This window comes from Melanotaenia boesemani, chromosome 8 (assembly GCF_017639745.1).
Source record: "Melanotaenia boesemani isolate fMelBoe1 chromosome 8, fMelBoe1.pri, whole genome shotgun sequence".
Classification (NCBI taxonomy): Eukaryota; Metazoa; Chordata; class Actinopteri; order Atheriniformes; family Melanotaeniidae; genus Melanotaenia; species Melanotaenia boesemani.
The window spans coordinates 29425933-29445946 of record NC_055689.1 but is presented as its reverse complement, the minus strand read 5'-3'; positions in this window follow the sequence as shown (position 1 = coordinate 29445946).

Here is a 20014-nt window from a genome sequence, read left to right as displayed (position 1 = left end):
AAACAGAAGATTTGATGCAATCCATTGGTTTCTTTAGCTTGGGGGTTATTTTTTATGAATTGGCATTACTGGAACATAATAATTATAAATTAGAGTAATGTGGCTTATCTAATGGATATGTTTTAATTTGATTATAATGCAGCCATGATCTAATTGGGCTATCTTCGTAAGAGCCTTGAGATGATTTTTTTGTGAATTGGTGCTTTATAAATAAACTGAAATTAACTGATTTAAAGGTACAACAAATACGTTGTTCTTCGTGATCTCCTCGTGCTGCTCTCTAGTAGAAAGTCACCCTTAAACAGTAATATGTCCTAACATTTTACAGAGAATATGCTGCAGGTCACTGTCTGAACAATCGTTGCCTTTGTGAGTTACTTAAGTAAGTGAAGCCAAGCCTACTCATATAAAGTGCTAATTTCTCCATGTTTGCTCTAGTTTTCTGTTGTGGAACTAATTATGCGATCCATCATCATTATGGCTTGGTGCTTGCACTTGAACTCTTCTTTTGCTGTATATCAAGTGAATAATCAGGGGGTTGCACTCATTATTAAATTGCTAGAAAAGAGTAGAAGCTAAATTTCTCACATGTAATGCAAAATGTAGGTTTGTCTACCCAGCTAGCAGCCCAGATACTTTTGCCTGGAGCCATATTGACTCCTGGCTGACTGTCGGTCAGCATGGCCAGAGGCACTATTTGCACCAGCTCGTGCCTGAGCCTGCACAGAGACATCAGGCTGCAAAGTCAGGCTTACTTCTGATTGGTTCAGACCAGGGCTAAAAACTCAGACAAACCCCCCAGAGACCCGCAAGGCCATGTTGTGGTTCCTCGCTCTTGCATGCTGTAACCTATATGCTGCTGCTGCTTCTGAATACTGAATTTATATTGATTGATACAAATACACAGCTGTAGCCCTGGATGGCTGTGATGGTTCGGTGTAAGGCTGTTTTAAAACAATGTAACAGAATCTGATCAAGTTCAGTTTTCTACATTCACAGCAAATATTTAATGGAAAAACAAGATGAAATGCCTATTTATCCATCTATGCATCCAATCAGTCATCCATCTATTTTTAAATTTCCCTGCAGTGTTTTCACGTTCCTCCCTAGGACTTCAGGCATTCCCAGGCCAAATGAGATATGTATTCCCTGCAGCAAATTCTGATTCTACCCCAGAGCCTCCTCCCAGCTGGGCAAGTCTCGAAAACCTCATAAGTGCTGAACCTAGAGGGTATCCTAATCAGATGACCAAAGCGTCTCATTACAGAAGCTGTAGTGTTGTAACTGTCTGAACCAAGTCAGTGGTGAAGAGGCTTCTAGTCTTTTCTGGTTCCATCAGACAATTTAAACACTTTAAAGCCCATTTTTAACTAGTCTACAGGCCTACAAACACTTGTTAACATCTGGCTTTTGTGTCCTTTAAGACTGTGTTTATTCTGCATCAGTCAGCACTAATTTGTTGGTTAGAGGAAAGAATTTTATAATGCTGGCTCTAACTAAAAAATATAACAGATTTTGTCTGTTAACACCTCCCTTTCCATCTCAGGGGTGCTTTAACTCCCTCGTTCTACCTCTGTACTTTCACACATGCCTCTTATGACCTCATTTAAAAGTCATACATGAAAAGGCCTAGCGATGGAAATTTCAATAAAAAGAGACAGAAAAGCCACACGCCTGCTAAATGTAAGATGCACCAATGTGACAAAAGATTTTTGGTTGCATGTGGAATAAATTTGTTTGATTCTGAAGCCATGCTTTAAACACTAAATGTTATACATCTTCTCTGGCTTTAGACATAAAATAATCAGATCTGAGAAACAGTTCATCTTTAGTTTTCATTGTGATTAAACTGCCTGCTTTTACTTGATGTGGAAAAACTTCAGGTTTGTTCTGTTGTGAAATATTCATGTCCTCTGGCCCTCTGTTCCAACTCTGTTGTGCAAAGCCACTGTGTCTTGACTTGACTTAAATGCTGAATGAATCGTGGCACAGCTGTTGACTAAAACTCTGCATTCACCACTAAGAAAACATCGTGTCACCACTCCTTGTGTCCAGAATGTGGGTGGTGGGGAACAGGGAGGGGCTGGCTGAGTAAATAGGATAGGGGGTTGGGGGCAAAGCAGGAGTTTTAGCATTCTATTGTTTGACTGACAGTGGGACAGCACAGGGGAACGGGTGGTCCTGGCCCAGAGACAATGCCTGAGAACATGCTGCCTCTCTGCTAAGCCCCCTTTGTGTGGCTGGGTGGGAAACCCCTTACAAATAGCCATTACCAGCACGATTCATGCCTTTATCATGACTTGGGAATCTGCTCAGTACAAACATAGCATGGTCTGATATGCAATATTGTGCACTGTCAAAGCTAAAATTAAAAAAAAAACAAGCAGTGTGTTGTGAGATTAGTTCACAAAAATCTTGTTGGATCCAAAACAAAGAAAAAAAAAAAAAAACAATGGAAAAAAAATACAGACTGAAATTAATCAGTAAACTGTCTTTGTATTGTTTGAATTATTACATATGGCAGAAATTAAAGTATATATATAAATGCCGTGTTAGAAACAAAACATTCAGATTTAATATTTATTTCAGTTTAGCATTGATTGGCTGAAAAACACAAATTTTTGTTTTTTTATAAACGCTTTGTTGGAAGGTTGTTAGCGCTGTTGTAAGGCTTAAATAAACACCTGGTCATCTATTTTAACCTCACTTAACCTCAGTAATGATGCAAAACTCTATCCAAGCTATAAAAGGAGCCCCTCCTGAAATTAAGGTTGTTTATTCTGGAGTTTAAGATTGTATTCAGTCAGGAGCTGCATGGAGGGGGAAAATCATGTCAGAGTATCTACTTACATTCTGCCCAATTAGCAACACAATGGTGCTGGAATTTGCAAAGAATCGAGTCAGCCTATTTGTCAACACACATCTGTTAATTATTTGTTTAAATTAGGGCCCAAACAATAATTATCACCTACAATTAGGTCAGGGAAGGGGGAGAAGGAACTGTGATTAATTGTGTTTAAAATGCTGACAACACCAATTAGCCGCTAGGTTTGTCCCTGCTGATGCCACCCCAAGACTGCCCTGCCTCTAGTGTGCCTGAAACTCATTATGCATCCTCCACTACACAAAGTGGGTAGCCATACTGGTTCAGCTGGTCAGACATTCACCTTCGACACACAGAAACACACAAGGCTGAAATATAATCTGGTGTGAGACCATGAAATTCATTGGGCAGATAATTCTCTGTGTGGAAAATGATACAGGCTGGTGCTGATAGTGAGACTGTGAGAAGAGGGATGACCACTGAGAGTGTAAATGAAGAAGTGGAAGGTCAGTGTGAACTCTGAAGTAGCAAAAAAAAAAAAAAGTGTCCTTGATTGCAAACTTCTGGATGCTTGGTCAGTGAATGATGCCGAGATAAGATAGCAGACAAGAAAAAACACAAATGCAGCTCTTACACACACAGACGCACACGCACACACATAAATGAATATCAGCAAGATGTGCAGATTAAATTTAAATGGGAGGTCCATAAAGTACACACAGTGCTACAATTGTACATACAGAGAGTTTTACTTTTGTACCCAAATTTAGTTTTTCAAAAGGTTCTCTCCTCTGTACATAAATTGGCCTTTCAGCTTTTCTTTCATTTTAAAAGTACAAAACAATGGTGAAAAGTTAAAAGAACTCATGATACATAATTGTACCTTTTTAATAAAATATAGGCAAATACAAGCTAGATTCTTGATAGACTGTGCAGTGGTTAGCAGTAATATGCTGCAACAAGAAGTTTCTTAATTAGGCCTTTATATCTGGAGTTTGCATGTTCTATGTTTAGCTACTCCAGCTTCTCCCAACAGTCCAAAACAAGAATATTGGGTTAACTATGTGTTTCCCAAACCTTTTCTTTTTTTCTGCAGGGCCTCCCTTTTATCAAAAATAATGTCAAGAAGACAAGAAAATATGGCAAAACATATTTTGCCTTGGTCATAAGTAATGGTCATGTAATGGTAATGGTGGGTAATGAAGAGAAACCACAGTGTGTCATATGTCTCAAAATATGAGCATCTGACTTTATGAAACCAAATAAGTTACAACTCAAGACTTCTCATCCTAAACTCACCAAAAAGCCTGTTAATAACCAGATGTTGCAGATGTTGCAGATGTTGCAGATGCTGCGATGCGTTGATCAAATGTGAAATGGATAAAAGTTACCTCAAACTTGGAGGGGCCAATAACAACTAATTTCATAGTACAGAGGACCACAAACATTTTGTCCAATTTACTTTTGTCTTTTCCAAAGTAGAGCAAAGATGCAGCACGAACAACCTCAACACAACTAATAACAGCCCACAGCTACGTTTGCTCCAAGTGTCTCTGATACTGCCCTCAAGTGGCAAAAAAATAAAAATGCTACAACATGTAGATATGTGTTTGCAAAGCGCTAACACAGTTAGCCTGCAATATCTTTTAACTGACTGTTAGTGCATTTTATCATGACGGGTCGTCTTTGTCGTACCTCATTAGCATTAGTTCCTCTTACGGCTCCTGTTTCTGAACATTTGCTCATTTGGGTTAGAACTTGTTATATATATTTAGGTTTTGGACTTTGAAATATTTATTATCCCACATCCTCTGTATATTTCCCCTCTCACTCGGATTGCTGGTGTGATAATATTCCAACAATAGGATATTCTTTGTTCCAGTCCATAAAAATCTTGTCCCAGTAGTTCCCATTCTCATCAGCATGTCCTGGTCCCCCATCATCTGACACAAACCTTGTTAACTGGGGCATCTTCCACAGCAGCACAACATTTCTGTGTTGCTCACACGTATTAATACTGAGGTTGCTGAGCGTATTGCCTGACCTACAAGCCATGTGGTGTATAGTTTGTTTATAGGGAAATCTTGCTGGAAACACATGACTTCTGCAGAAAAAAATCTGCAACAGTAAAGCTGCTGACCAGAAGATAGTAAACAACAGAAAATGAATGAATCTGAAAAACTAATATATAGTAATCTTAATGGTACAGTCATCATTTAGCAAAACAACATTCATTTCACTTTTATCTGCAATGAAAAGTATTTTCTGAGCAAAATCTGATTTCTCACTTGGCAGACAGTAGGATGCCTTATCAAAAAACACTGCAACCCCTAAAGATTTCCTCAACCTTGTGTGCAGGTTTGTACTTGTAAGTTGCAACATTTATCTTTAGGCATGCCAGAGCTGTTGGGAAGTGATTTGATTTCCCAAACACTGATGACCTGTTGTTAATCCCAGCATTGTGTTGTTCCCACATGTATTGTGTCACATGTAGGCTGACAATATTTTATCCAGTACCGCATCTAGAAAGTTTGCTTTCTCAAACCTGTTGATATCTTTAAGGAGTGGACCAGATGAGTCATAACTTCAAGACTTTTACATGCATTTTTTTTGATTGCTTAATTTCAGATGATTGGTTTCATCTTGCTTTGAATGACACACAGAGTGATGAAATTGTGACCATTCCTTATTTTTCATTAGCTAGATGGTTTCTTCAAGGATAGTGTAATATATATGGCAAAATAGATTATCTATTACACTTCTAAGTACATGTGATACTAGTTTTGAGGCATGCTGAAACATAATCATGCAAATGTTGCTGAATCTAACATGAGCATTTTAATGACATTAAAAAAAAAAAACAATAGCCACCTCAATGCCTTTAAGCTGGTATTAAATTCAAGTTGTCTTTAAGAGCTGTCAGTATTTCCAGGTAGTTCATCTAGTACATGAGCTGCAAATTTGGTTTGCATATGCTGAATATAAAACAGTTTTTTTGTTGAATGACCTTCATTTTTTCCAGCAGTCAAAGAGTCCCACGCTGCAAGCGTCGTCTCCTTTCTATGATGCATGCAAAGTTTTTATGTATGAAGTTTTGCCAGCCTGACAAGAAAAGTCAGCACCAACAAAAACCCTTCAAATTCAATGGAAAAATAACATTCATGACCATGATCCAAGCAGTTTTGTGGACCATTAAAACAATTAACTGGAGATTATTCCACATTTCAATCAAAAATCAACAATTCAACACATAAGCAATTCTTCCAAGCCACAACAGAGCTTTAAGAATCCACATTAACTACAGGCAGAGCTGTTATTAAGTTGTTCAGAAACACTGCAAAATAACTGAAACAATGCACTTAATTAAATATCACTTATTTTACAGATGCAGCTAATTCAACAAATAAACAAATGAAGCAAAACACAGCACAATAAAGTGAACAGAGTTCATTTCCATTAAATGATAACACATTCCAGCCAATTCTCTTCTTTTTTTTGTATTCATAAATTCCGGGCACGGGCACATGAACCTCAACCTTTGTTAATATGAATATATTGCAACACATTTGCATAATCCTCTTCATAATCCACTGCAGCACTCGGCAGTAACAAAGATAAGGAGGGGTAGCCACTGTTTCTCCTGGGAGCACTACACAGATAAATGGAGGAAAAGAGACCCACTTTCTGCTCCTATTATGAGATAAAAAAGAAGAGAAGGCTTTGCAAAGTTTCCACTTTCCATTGCATTTGCCTTTTAGAGGCAGATGGCGATGGAATATCATTATTTGTGGGTTTTCTTTTTTTCTTTTTTCTTTTTTTTTTTTTGTTTTTTTAGAATTTCACAGGCACTGAAACTTACTGAATTTCCACAGAGATGAGGTGCATGGGTTATTTATGTATCCGCCATAGACACGGCATGCTGATTTTATTACCCTGCTGCTGCCTCACAGAGACATTGAAATATGTTTCTTGCAGAAAATGTTTTTAACACAAAAAAAGTGCAAATCTCCAGCGTGCAGCGAGAGGAATCACAGAGTGACAAATGAGCAAACAGAAAGCAGACTCCTGGCTCGTCCTGAACATCACTAATGAGGCCCCTTTTAGCCTCAGTATGGGTGCAAAAGTGTGCCTGCACCTGAGTGTGTACGTGTATGCACACGACTTTTTGAGTGTATGAAAATGTGTGTGTGAGTGAGTGTGTGTGTGTGTGTGTGTGTGTGTCATGACTTAGGCAGTGAAAAGCTCTCTTAAACCCCCCAGTTATTCCAAATTGGCCTGTGGGATGATGCCACCACACAACTACATCCATCCCCACTGTGCTGCATGCATTCCTGGTGCGTGTCTGTGTGTCTGTGAATGTGTGTGTGTGTGTGTGTGTGTGTGTGTGTGTGTGTGTGTGTGTGTGTGTGTGTGTGTGTGTGTGTGTGTGTGTGTGTGTGTGTGTGTGTTTGGACAATGGCAACACTTCCTTTTTGCCCTAATAGGCAGGGAGCCTTAGCCATTGTGGTCTTATTAGGGTACCCATTCAAGCTCTCTGGGAATTCTAATTGCGAAGCCTTGTGCAGCAAACTCCCCCTCAACTGCCCACTCGGCTACACTCCCCTCACGACTACTGTAAGACTTAATGAGACACAATTACTGCCCCCTAGGAGTCCTAGAGTGAGCCAATCACAAAGACAGACAAGGACCCCTGGTGAATGGCCACTCAGCAGAGAAAGAGACCAAAAAAAGGGAGCAGGAGGAAAAGGAGAATCACAAGCTCTCATTGTCCAGAGAAAGCAGAGAGAGAAGCCTTTTTTTGGAGAAATATAAATGTTTTTATTTAATGGGGGCTCATAATTAGGCCCCTGAGAGGGAAAAGGAGAGCCAAAAGAGTGGAAAGGGCGAGGAGTTCAATGGGGGAAAAAGCCTATATGTACATTTGACAAAGAATGACATGTTAGACTTGCAGTCGAGGAGAGCGAGGGAGGTGGAGGGAGGGAGGGAAAAAGAGAAAAGAAAAGGGGACAAATAGATACCAAGGTGAAAAAACACAGGAAGAAAGAGAGAACAAAACCAAGTGGAAAACCTTGACAGGACTTTCTTTTTTTCTTTGCTTTCACTCTCACACTTTTTTTTTTTTTTTTTGCTTTCTAAGCCTATTTGGCGTGGGAAATATCCTGACATTGAATGATGCATGCCAGTCGGGGAGTGATAAGCTGAGGCAGTCGTTGATTGTTTGGCACTTTACATTCGTCTCAAGAGGCAAAATATTCTTCAATTTCAGAGGCCTTTCTGGCAAAACTGTGGGAAACAACATAACAGGGACTAATACAAAGTTGGACTGAGGTAAAGCTGCAAAAAGGGACGAGAAAGGCAGAATCCACAGACAGCTTTTGACTGTATTGGAACATTTGTTGTATTATTTCTCTAGAATAACACAGATATTGTTTCAAGCAGCCACGTCTAGGGATTTTGAAGTGTTTTCATGAGATGGGAGGTTTATTGCAAAAGCTGGGGCTTTGCATGATGTTAACACGAAAGGAAAACCTAATATCACTGACCAAATAAAGAACTTTGTCAGTCAGTGTTCATTAGAAATCCTTGGATGAAAACTGTGTGCAATATAATAGCAGCCCTGCAGGAGGCATGGCAGGTGCTACCTGATGCAAGAATTAAAACAAACCTTAAAATGCTATAAAGTTTAAAGCTGCTTTCCTCAAGCTGCACTTCTGAAGGGAAAAGTGCTGCATAGCATTCACACACTGCTCTGGAAAAACCACTGGGCAATTGTTGTCTTTTAGCAAGAATTTAATCTAGGAAGATCTCAGTCACACTTCTTGCTCCTGGCTCAACAGGCAGACAGCACGGTCGGTCGGTGTGCTTGGCCTTCACGAAAAGAAACAATCCAGGCCAAACGTCAGATTACTGGCCACATTATTGAATTTGTCTAGATTTACCTTTTTTACAGGTTTTTATGGGGAGTTTCTGTAGCCATAGTAGTTGTTATTTGTATCCTTTGTCCCCCTGATCAGAAAGCAAAGAAAACCAGCAAGAAAACTCAAATATAAAAGAAACTAATCAGAATGCTAGTAAGTTAGCATGGATGTCCTAGCGTAATTTGTGTTTTGACTGTAACTTCTGGTCATTAAATAAACTTCTCATAAACACCTTTTACAAACAGTGCTGGTGTAAGATGAGCTGAAGTTACAAATCTGTGATCAGTGGAAGCCCACCTGTTATAGAGCTGTTACCTTTTGTTCCATTTTGTCTCATGTTTGATACAGGTTGACCACACATGACACATCGTTAAGCGATGCAGCGAGTGGATTAGGTGCAGAAGCAGTCTCTTAATGCCAGACATCTCTAAACAACATTTGGGAAATGCTTTTTTATTTTTGGTTCAAGTGTGACCTAATACTGTATTTATGTTGTACAAAAGAATTTGACTTGCAGTCAATCTTTTTCATAATTACTGAATATTATAATGGCAGAATGTTTACAGAAAATTAGGTTAATCCTAAAAAGAAATGAACACGTTGATTCATGAAATAAAGCTTTATTACCCAGATGCATGTGGTGCAAAGGAAACAGCCATCTACTTGTATCTTTCATGTTTTTTTTTTTTTCATTTGAACTGTTAACATCAGGTGAAAATGAACTTATCCTGGCACATGACATCCTTTTTTATGGTTGGAAGAAAACCAGATGAAAGCAAGTGCGTGCATAGCTGTATATGGCATTTGACATATCATCACTGTCATAGTGCTCTAGAAGGAGCACCTAGAGGCTCCTTTAGATAAAGCTGAATACATGCCAGCATTTATTAATTTATCCATCCATCCATCCGTTTTCTATAGTCCAATTTAGGGTTGCTGGGAAGCTGGAGTCTATCCCAGCCATCAGCAGGCAAGAGGCAGGGTACAGCCTGGACAGGCTGCCAGTCTATCGCAGGGCCAAAATACATTTATTCATTTAATTAAACTTTATTAATCCCACCTAGGAAATTTCTTCTCAGCTTTTAACCCATCCTAGTTACACTGGAAACAGTGGGCTGACCAGATAAGGGGCCCACAGTGGTTTACCTTTGTTGCCACCCCCTCAGTCTACCACTCCCCTTAAAATAGTGTTTCCAACCACAACAGAAGATACTGATGTTTTTACCCAGTGTGGGAGGCAGTTTTAGGACAGCAACCTCTAGGAAAAGTGTTTGGACATGAATAGTGTGCAAACATTCTTTGTACCATGCATCGCCTTCCCACAGGGTTTTGTGAGAGTGGATGTGTTCAATCTTTAAGAATGTGGGGGGAAAATGTAAATTAATTTTAATGTCATGATTGACTGCTTTGCCGATGTTTTAAATGTGTTCATATTTGGTTGTTTTGTTGTTTAGTATAGCATATATGCATAACTGCAACATGTTGCTGGTGCCTTACTTACCCAGTGCGGCAAAAAATTACAACTGATTACAGAAAAGAGAAGAGTTATAACCAAGATATGACAAATCAGCAGTCTCATCTCTGAATGGTAACTCTTGTTATTCGTGCTGTATGTAACATCGTCTGCAAAAAAAAAACATTCAAGGCGGGAACGGACAGAGAAACTAAACTGATCGGGCAGTGCAACCGTTATTACAGCATGCCGCCTTTGATGGCACTTCAGAGGAAAAGACGGCTCATTTCACTAAATAAGTGTTTCCTGGATTTCTCTTTCGTTGCTTTTCTCTCTCTGATGTCTTTAGTTGGAAGATTTCAGATGCAAGAAAAAGACTGACAAGAACAGAGTAACACAGTGAAGACAAACAAAACGCTCATTTCTCTCTAAAAAATGTTGCTGAATGAAAGCTCCGACATGCTCACCCTCTCACAAACACTCACACATAGACAGTCTGCCTTGGCTCCATGTTTCTTTTCAGTGTGTGCAGCCTCTCAGCTAGTGACTGAACCCCCTTTGTTCAGCGGTGACCCTCTTAAGCGCAGGTTGAAGCCTGCAGCCATTCCACTTTGGATTTGGACCCTATCGCGTGTCACACGGCTAAGTCGACCAGGACCGGGCCTCTTCACTCAGACACATAGCAACAAGTGTCCATTCACATCAGCAGGGTTTTAACTAAAATAACTTGATCACCAACCATAGACCCTGAGGGGGGAAAACCACTTTGTATCAGTTAAAGATGCAACAAACACACTTTCTTCACATTTTTTGTACTGCTTCACATGCACTTAACTGGCACAGGGATTTTTTTTAAGTTACCTTCTTTATATAAAAAAAACTTAACTCAATGTTTAATTATTGGAAAAAAAAGAAAGTTAATTATAGACCCAGTTATGTAATTTTGTACATTTCCTGCTTTTTGTTGCATTGTCTTTTTTTTGACAAAGCAAGCATAACATTAGTGTCACTTTCACCTTAGTTTTTAGTAGTTTTTTTTTCAAGGGTAAGAAGAAAAGCTTTTGTTTATATGTAAAAGTTCTTTTTTACATCCAACATAAACACTTGCATACTAATTAATTTTAATAATCCATAGCATATTATTATTATCTGCTGAGTATTTCCTACATCTTATTACTTAATGTTTCTCAATCATACTTAAATATTTTCACTTTTTAATAAAGGGTTTCAGATACACAAAAGTTAGGATTTTTCTAATAATGTATTATTATTTTTCACTTTTTCCATTACAGAATGCAAGTGTGATAAAATACAATAATACCAACAACAGTGTGTTAGGGTGTTGAATGAAAGCAATATATTTCCTAAGGCATCACAAAAATCTAGATCCTCTCTGATTTTATCTGTTTATTTAATTTATTTCTTTACACCCAGTCAGTTCTGCTTAGAACTGAAAACTGCCCTATAAGACAAGGGTGCTGTTGGATCTTGAAATAGTCGGGGTCCAGAAATCTTTGGATTTTCATACAATAGTTGTATTACTTTATATAAGAGTAAATTATTATATGGCATGTTTTACCTGTCATTTATAAAAACGGATCAGGAAATCCACTTCTCTGTTAAGAAAGCAGCTGCTGCTTTTTAACTATTTATTCAAATGCCACACCTAAACTTTTTGAGCTTTGGTGTATTTTTTTCAAACAAACGAGCACTCAGACCTGCGTTACAGCAGTCAGAATCAGTAGACATGTATTTGCTGTTATCACTATGGCCCAACATCCCTGAGGATAACTAGTTTGCTGACTTGACCAGAAAATTGCAGAAACTTCAGAAACAGACGCGTTGAGCTGCAGGTGGTCTGCCTGCAGCATTTGAAATGCAGGAATCATTTCATGAGAGACTGAAATGTGAATAAAAATAAACAACAAAAGAATATTTGACTCAGAAACGACACAATATGTGCGCTGCTCCCTGGAAGTGACAATAATGTGTCAACCAAGTAAGTTTAACCGCCCTGGAACTCAAGACAGTAGTAATAATTTTTTAAAAATGTGGTATTTTTTAGTTCGTTATCAGTTCTTTTTAAGTAATGATGTAGTCATGATGAGAGAAATGTAAATAGTGTGTGAAAGTTTATAAAAGCTGTACACTGCGCTGGTGGTGAACTGTAAAAACTTAGTCTGGAGTCTTGTTCATTATTATTAGCTCTTGATTTTTCATTTGACCTTTTGTAATATCTAAAATGGTATCAGATGGTCTGAAATTCGAGTTCACACAGTCATTTCTGAATATATTTGGTCAAAATCAATAAAAAAAAATATTGTTTGTCTCTTCTGTAAATGCATTGTTTACATGATATTACTGTAAATTGTTTTTAAATATTAATGTAGTTAATTCAATTATCATATTGAGACTGCAATTTTTAAACGACTGGGATCATGGTCCAAAGATCTGGATGGAGACATCTTCTGCTTTTACAGCAAGTTTCCCAGAAAGATATCCTGTCACTGTATTTCTATCTTCGGTAGTAACTAACTACTAACTAACCAACTTACTAAGTAGTAACAGGAGCAAAGTAGGAAGTCATGTGACTTAATTAGAGATATAGACTAATTCAGTAATGGATGCAGTTTTACTAATGTCAGTTTTTCTTCATTTTACTTTCCTCTTGGGAAGTACATGTATTGTGGGCCAAAAGAAGCAAACACCCACTTTTTCATCATTTGGTGGAAATTTGGAAATAACTCATAAAAATGCATGGTGACATCATGTGATGTAAAAGAAGTGCAAGTGAATTTCTCCCACATATTTGGCAAATCATACACAGAGGATAAACTGGCCTAATAAGATGTCTCTCTTTTCTTGTTTTTTTTTTTTTCTCTCATTTAAAATGTTCTTTCAGCCTGTTGCAACTGGAAGAACAGTGTGTCTTTTTGTAGCTTGAAGTGGCTTTCTGTTGGTTTCATCAGATTATTCACATTCAGTACATCTGCGATTAAGATTGATGCATCATTTATTAAACATGAATGTTACATGGATCACATTTCCCCCAGCTGCTTTTCAGCCTTTACCTATTTATCCACGAAATGTTTGCTAATCCCTCATTTGTTTCACTCAGTCTGCACCAGATGTGCAGTCCTGTCAGCAGCTCAGTGCAACAACAAAAATGTCAAAAGTCTTTAAATAACAAATCCTTACGGTAAATGCAGAATTTTACTTTCAGTTAATCATATGATTTGAAAGAACTTTTACTCTTCCTCTCATTGACCATGCATATTTTATGGTCTTTACAAAACCATCGCTATAAAACATGGCCTGTGTAATTGTGTTGTCCTCCGCTCCGCCGTGTGGTTTTCTACCAAAGATTTCAGGAGCATACTCTGTAGTCTGTAATTTGGTCATATAATCTCCATCTCGGTTATTGTCAGCCACAAAGTACAAGCAAAACAGTGTGTTTGTGCCACAAAGTCCCTGAACTTTCATAAAGTGCTACCCCTGAACAGTGACTTTTTGGAGGAAATAGAGTGGGCATGCTTCAATCAATCTAGGTGATGTTCTGAAATAAGTTTAAGCCAATCGCAATTAGCAGAACGCCCACTTACACTGAGGAATGGCGTTTTGTCTTCTACAGAGATCTTGATTTGACCATTTTAGGCAGAGATACTTATTTCTTCATGCATCCACTTTGCTACTTTATTTAAATCACTGTCAAATTAAATATGGTGTGTGTGTCCTTGTGAATACATTAGCACATTTGGGAAAGACACTCAAGTGTTATGTATTTATGTCTTGGGCAACTCTGGTCTTGAAGATGCAACATTAATTTCATTGTAATTTGACAAAGCTGAATCCCTTGTATGACTTACACCTGCTGGTGTTCCAACTTCAGTGGGCCGCATTGCGGGTTTTATATATTATTAAAGAAGCATTACTGAATTTTGGCAGATTTCTCAGTTAGGCACCCCCTAATGAAATTAGCATCCATCTTGCATCTGACATGTACTCTGAGCTTTCTCCAGCCACTAAATATCAGTCCAATGTTGTCTCTTGACTTATCTCTTGCTTTGTTCATTTCTCTCTTCCTCTAAAAATGTTCTCTTGCATTTCTTTGATGAATCAGCCAAGATACGTTCAAAACATCCAGTGTGTTGATATCCAGTTGCTGGCGTGTGATGCGGTGCTTGAAACATAACTCAGCTGTAACATGATACTCCAGGCTAGAATACAAAGTTATTAAAGGCAGTTTCTCAGCCTCAGGCCACTGCATGGCAACAAGAGCTTCAGGAATGTACATAATAAATGTTGATGTGCCATTAAAATGAATCTAAACATATATATTTTCAAGGTTGGAAAGTTTCATAGTGCTACTTTGATAAGTTGCTGAATCAATGACTCTCTGGATCAGGAGACCTTATGGAGGAGGTGCTCTGATAATTACTCAACTATTCAAAATGAAATCTACGTGCCCAATGACATTCAGACAGTAAGGAACAAAGTAAAGGCCAGCACACCATTTAGAATGAGTTAAAAACATTTTTAAGTTTAAAACCTACAAATAAAAACCACTGGACATTTTTGTAAGAAAAAAAAAGGTTTCGGATCTTTCCAGCTGAAAATCAGTCTCACTCTGTCCCATTTTCACATAGTCATGATCTTCATGTTTTTTCCAGGGTTTGAACTTTTCAGAAAAACCCAGAAAATGATCTCCCTCTGCCTTTGATTCCCACCGACAATTACAGTGTCTATTATGTTAAGAAAACATTAACAAAGTCTCCATGATAAACAAGTTTGTAATGATTGTCCAGAAGAACACTAGCACTGAGAAAATCTGATAAGTGGGGAGGCTGTCAGGTGAAATGGAGGAGGTTCTCTGATAATTATTCAACCCTTTCTTTAAAGTTTTGATTTACGTTGAATCTCCAGCTTTTTACAGATCCTTAGTGACAGATCCTGAGCATGCATCATATGTGAAATAGAAGTAGGATGGGTTGCCAATTCAAACATAACATTTTTTTTTTTGCATTTCACCAGTGAAGTTTCCTGGGGAGACAGCAGTTTTGATGTGACGCTAGCTAAAAAACGTCCTGCAGTCATTGTGACAATCAGTCTTTATTTTGACTGAGAATGACATCCTTTGTCCTTTTAAAGAAATGCAGCAGGTCTGCACCTGACAAAATGTTACCATCACATGTCACCATACCTCTGTGGCATTGACACCTTCCTCTTAGACATGAAACTTAAAAGAAAGTTTTTAAACTCTCAAAAGGAAAATGGAGCATCTTCTTGAGAATTTCACACCAGATTTTTTACATGTTGGAAAGTTTGACAAGTGAATTTCTGTAAATATTTTCTCCGTAAGAAACAGTCTCCTGGTTTAAAGGCTGTAGTAGGGTGTGATCATATCATTTGATAATCATTATATGGTATTTAAAAAGTTTAAATCCAAGTCTGTAGGTCAGTTATTAGCTCCACTGAGAGTGTTGTAGTACAAAAAGTGTAAAACATTTACCAGTCTAACCAGCGTTTCCTGCAGTTCCTGCAATAAAAACAATTTATTAGACGATACTGACACTTTTTTTAAAACGGTGCAGCACAATCAGCAAGATAAGAGGTAATATTTGCCTTTTGTGGAATTTTTATGATGTAGTGTTCTTGGTCTTTTTAATGAGGTGCTGATATGTTTCTTTAAAACTGTTAAAACACTAACTCTATAAACCATTGGTAAAGGCTTCTGCTTAAATACCTTCACAGTATCATTTTTCAATACATTTTAAAAGCAATCTTTTTATATATAATGGTGGCAGTATTCGTTTTAATAAATTTAAAATGTCTGAGTTGAGTCCTTTAACAGACAATTGAAATGAGTGACATGTTTTTCTCAGCACAATCTAATATAAATGTGACAATTGCAGACAAATGTTTCAGTGCAGACTCAGTAGTGCAGACGCAAATGTTTTAATTTTCTATTCATTGTCATTAAAAAGAAATTAATATCCATAAACATACTGGAATTTAACACCTATTTTCCTTGATAGTAACCGAGTAACAAGCTAAATAAGATTGAGCTGTTTTATAGCTCTGCATTCAAACTGCACATTCAGCCACAGGGTGGGCATGATTAAATCTTTGAGTACAAAGGTCTGAAGAATATTGTTTTGTTCTCGCCTCTATTCACTGAATCAAAGGTCGTACTATTCTTCTGTTTGCTACACCGTTTTAATGTTACACTAACCACATTGCTGCTTGCTGCAAAATGCAATGCTACAGCCAACAAAAAGGTCAGTTCATGGACAGTGAAGAAGCCACATTTATACAGCAGCTAGCAGATTAATTTGTTTCTTCAAATATTAATTATTTTTACATTTAAGGGAAAAACACAGCAAGGAAACACAAAAAAGCAAGAAAGCACAAAAAAGAAAAAAGAACATCATTACAAGACTGAAAACATTCAAACACAACATTACAATAAATGAATAAAATACACAATGCAAACAAACAAGCACACAAGTAATAAAGAGGAACTAAATTTACAACCACGGATTGGTAAAAGCTATGAAACACACAGAAATTGAGAAACATAAAAGTTTAAAATTGAGCCATGCAGGACTCATACAACAGCAATCACAGTGTGTAGTTACAGTCTAACTCAACAATTAACCTGTTAAAATCTGAGGCAGAGGCAGTTTTTGCAATGGGTAAAGTGGGCAAGAACCTAGGGTGCAGTCTGTTTATGGGTGCTCTAGCGAAAGGAGGGGAGCAAATAAATAAATATAAATATAACTACCACTTATTCCTAGGTCATTTTCGTGGAACAGAGATCCCCATGTGAGCGTATTGCTCAGAAATGTGTAGAGGTTGTGCTGGAAAAACAGAGAGGGAGGAGGATGGGGGTTAAGATTCATCTCTGGATCTCACTGATGTCAGTAAAGTCAGGGAGTGCCAAGGCAGGGCATTCGCCCAGGGCACAACGCAAGCCAGGACCGCCCTTCATCTGGGGTTTCAAAAAGATTGAGGCTAGATGGTTCCAAACTTTGCCAAAATGGCCATTTTGGAGACCTCACCTAATCTGTACTCTGCACTAACCTCTCTGATAAAGTAAAGCAGAACTAAATTAGAGTTGACTTTTGCAGAAATAACATTCACATATCATGATTTAAAAAATTGCTTAGAGCTACAGCTGCATCGTTCCAAAAAGGATATTCATATTCATCATGAAAGTGATCATTCTCTTTTTCTATGTGAGCTTGAAACTTTTTTCATTTGTGCCATTTTCATTTATTCTTCACCAGTAACACAAAGCATGTTTCCATTTCCACCAATAGGTGGGGGTCGGGGAGGGCCGGGTTGGGGTGGGTCACAATGCATTTTTTGGTGTTTCCACATGTGATAACTGGGACTGGTACCCTAATATCCGACCCAACCCCTCCTACTTTTTTGTTACCCTTTCATTGGGGTACTGCTCTAACCAATCTGACCAGCAAAGGTGGAGCTTAACACACTGCAGTTTGTTGATTGGTTCAGAAGTCACTTCACGTGTGACCTGGCATACAAACAAAGCAGGAATGACTTGCTCAGAGCAACAGATTTTCTTTTTGTTGATTAAATCTCCATTTAAAATGGAATGATGAAGCACCACCAAGAAGAAAGAACACTGTTGGATGACAGCCATTCTCCTCCTATGTTTCTGATTTGTGTTTTGGTTATTCTTTAAGGAAGGTGCTGCGTCCCAACCCACACCCATTGATGGAAGCAAAGCTATATACAATTATTTACACATCTTAACAGATCCTAGTGTTTATTTTACTATGACTCCAAAAGTATGAAATAGGCCTTGTGGTTGCAGAGAAATACTCACATATGCAATTTTTGAGCAGAGGCCTAAAAAACTGACACATAATTCAAAGGATTGAAAATCAAATAAAAGAAAAATTATTGGACACATCCTACAACATGAGTCAAAGCAACTGAAAACAGGCAGCTAATGTTCCTTTGGCAGGTCATTTCAACCCCACAGAGCTCTGACAGCATTCGTTCAGTCCCTTTCAGTCTTTTAATTGTGAAGGGGGAGCAGTCAGCTGCCTGAGGAACTCAGGTTCTACTCTAGTTGTTCGAGGACAGCAGTTCCAGGTTTTGAGTTGCTTTCCACTGCTAAACACATCTGATCTCTTGAAATATGATGAAGGAAAGTAGCCCATGTTTTTTGTCTACTTTGCCTTGTGAGGAGTTCTGATGGTTGAATGGTCAATGGCTACATATATCAAAACATTCTGCCATAAGGAAGCATTATGATGGAATTCTTATATTACAGCTTTATTCTACATGTTCCCTTTCATACGCCCATACATAAATGTTGGGAGAGCTGCTGTGTGGGCCGCTTGCCAGTTTGGAGCAATGTGGAATTCAGTGTTACATGGACAAGAGGAGCCAGATTTTGATGCACCAACCCTGCAAATAATTACAACCTACTTAGCCACACCTGCCAGTCATATGACATGCAAAATGTCAAACTAAGACAGAAGAAAATTTTGGCTAAAGCATTAAGAAGGATTTAACTCTGAGATGGAGCCACAGAGGTGCTTCATCTCAACCCTGGTATGAGTTATTTCTGCAAAAGTAGTTATAATTTTCATATGACAAGTTGATGCTCAGCCTCTGATTCCTCTGACATTTTGTGTAACTGCAGAATTTTAACATGTTGGCATTTTGCAGTTAAGTGCTCTAACTCAGTAAAACTTAAAATATGCAGAATAAATATGTCCTGTTACTTTAGCTGTGCTTTTCTGATGTGGTAGATGTGATTCAACTTATGCCCCCCTCTGGTTAACACAGTTTACTTTCAGATGCAAAGTAAGTGTGGGTCTGACGCTGCCATCCCACACATTTAAAAAGGATGAGACAAACAGAGGCAAGTATCAGCAGGGGTTTAGTGCACTGCAAATGTGCATAAAACCAATGATGGGAAAGGTAGTTACATTCTCTGTTCCTCAGTCCTTCTTTCCCACATGTCCTTGTTTTTCATTGTCCCTTACTGTCTTCATTCTCTCTTTCTCCACTCTTCCACCTCATCATCCTGATCACTTCTTTTGCTCTGTTGTTCACCTTTTCCCTCATCCTTCTGTATCTTTCTCTCTGTGTCCACCCTCCCCCCTTGCTCCCTCCTCTCTCTTGCCTCTTTCTCTCCCTCCTCCTTCATTTGGCTGAAGCTAAATGTCTTGTGTGAGATAACATCGCAGTAGGAAATTCCGCCTCTGTTGCCAGACTGCTCAGTTTTCTCCCCAGGGCTGGCAACAATGTGTGTCCTTCATAAGTGCCTGTGCAGCGCTCAGGATCTCTTCTCATCCCCTGTGAGCCTGGTCAAAAGACCCGCCGGCGAAACCCAACGCTCCCCAGCTCCACGGTAGAGCCACAGCAGGTAGCCACTGGGATTACAGCAAAGACACTGAAAACACTCCCCCCTACAGTTTTACATTTACTTCCAAGACCCCATAATTACTTAGAGGCTATTAGCATTAGTTGCCAATGTGCTTAGAGTTGTCTTAACCATTTTTTGTGAAGTCCATTATGTTTTCATATTTAGAACAAGCAGAAGTCCTCTTTAAAGAAAAAAATCGTGTTTATTGTATTCTTGTAATGTTTTGTATGATGCTCTTGTATTGTTCTCAGTATGGCAAATTGCAAAAGAGTCTATTTAAGTCCAGAGGCAAAAAAGAAAGTAAAGAAGGAAAATTTACCATGATACTTAATATCACCTATCATTAAGAGCTTTACTATCAGGGCTAACAGTGGTGGACACCTGGAAATGTTTTAAAATGGGGGAGG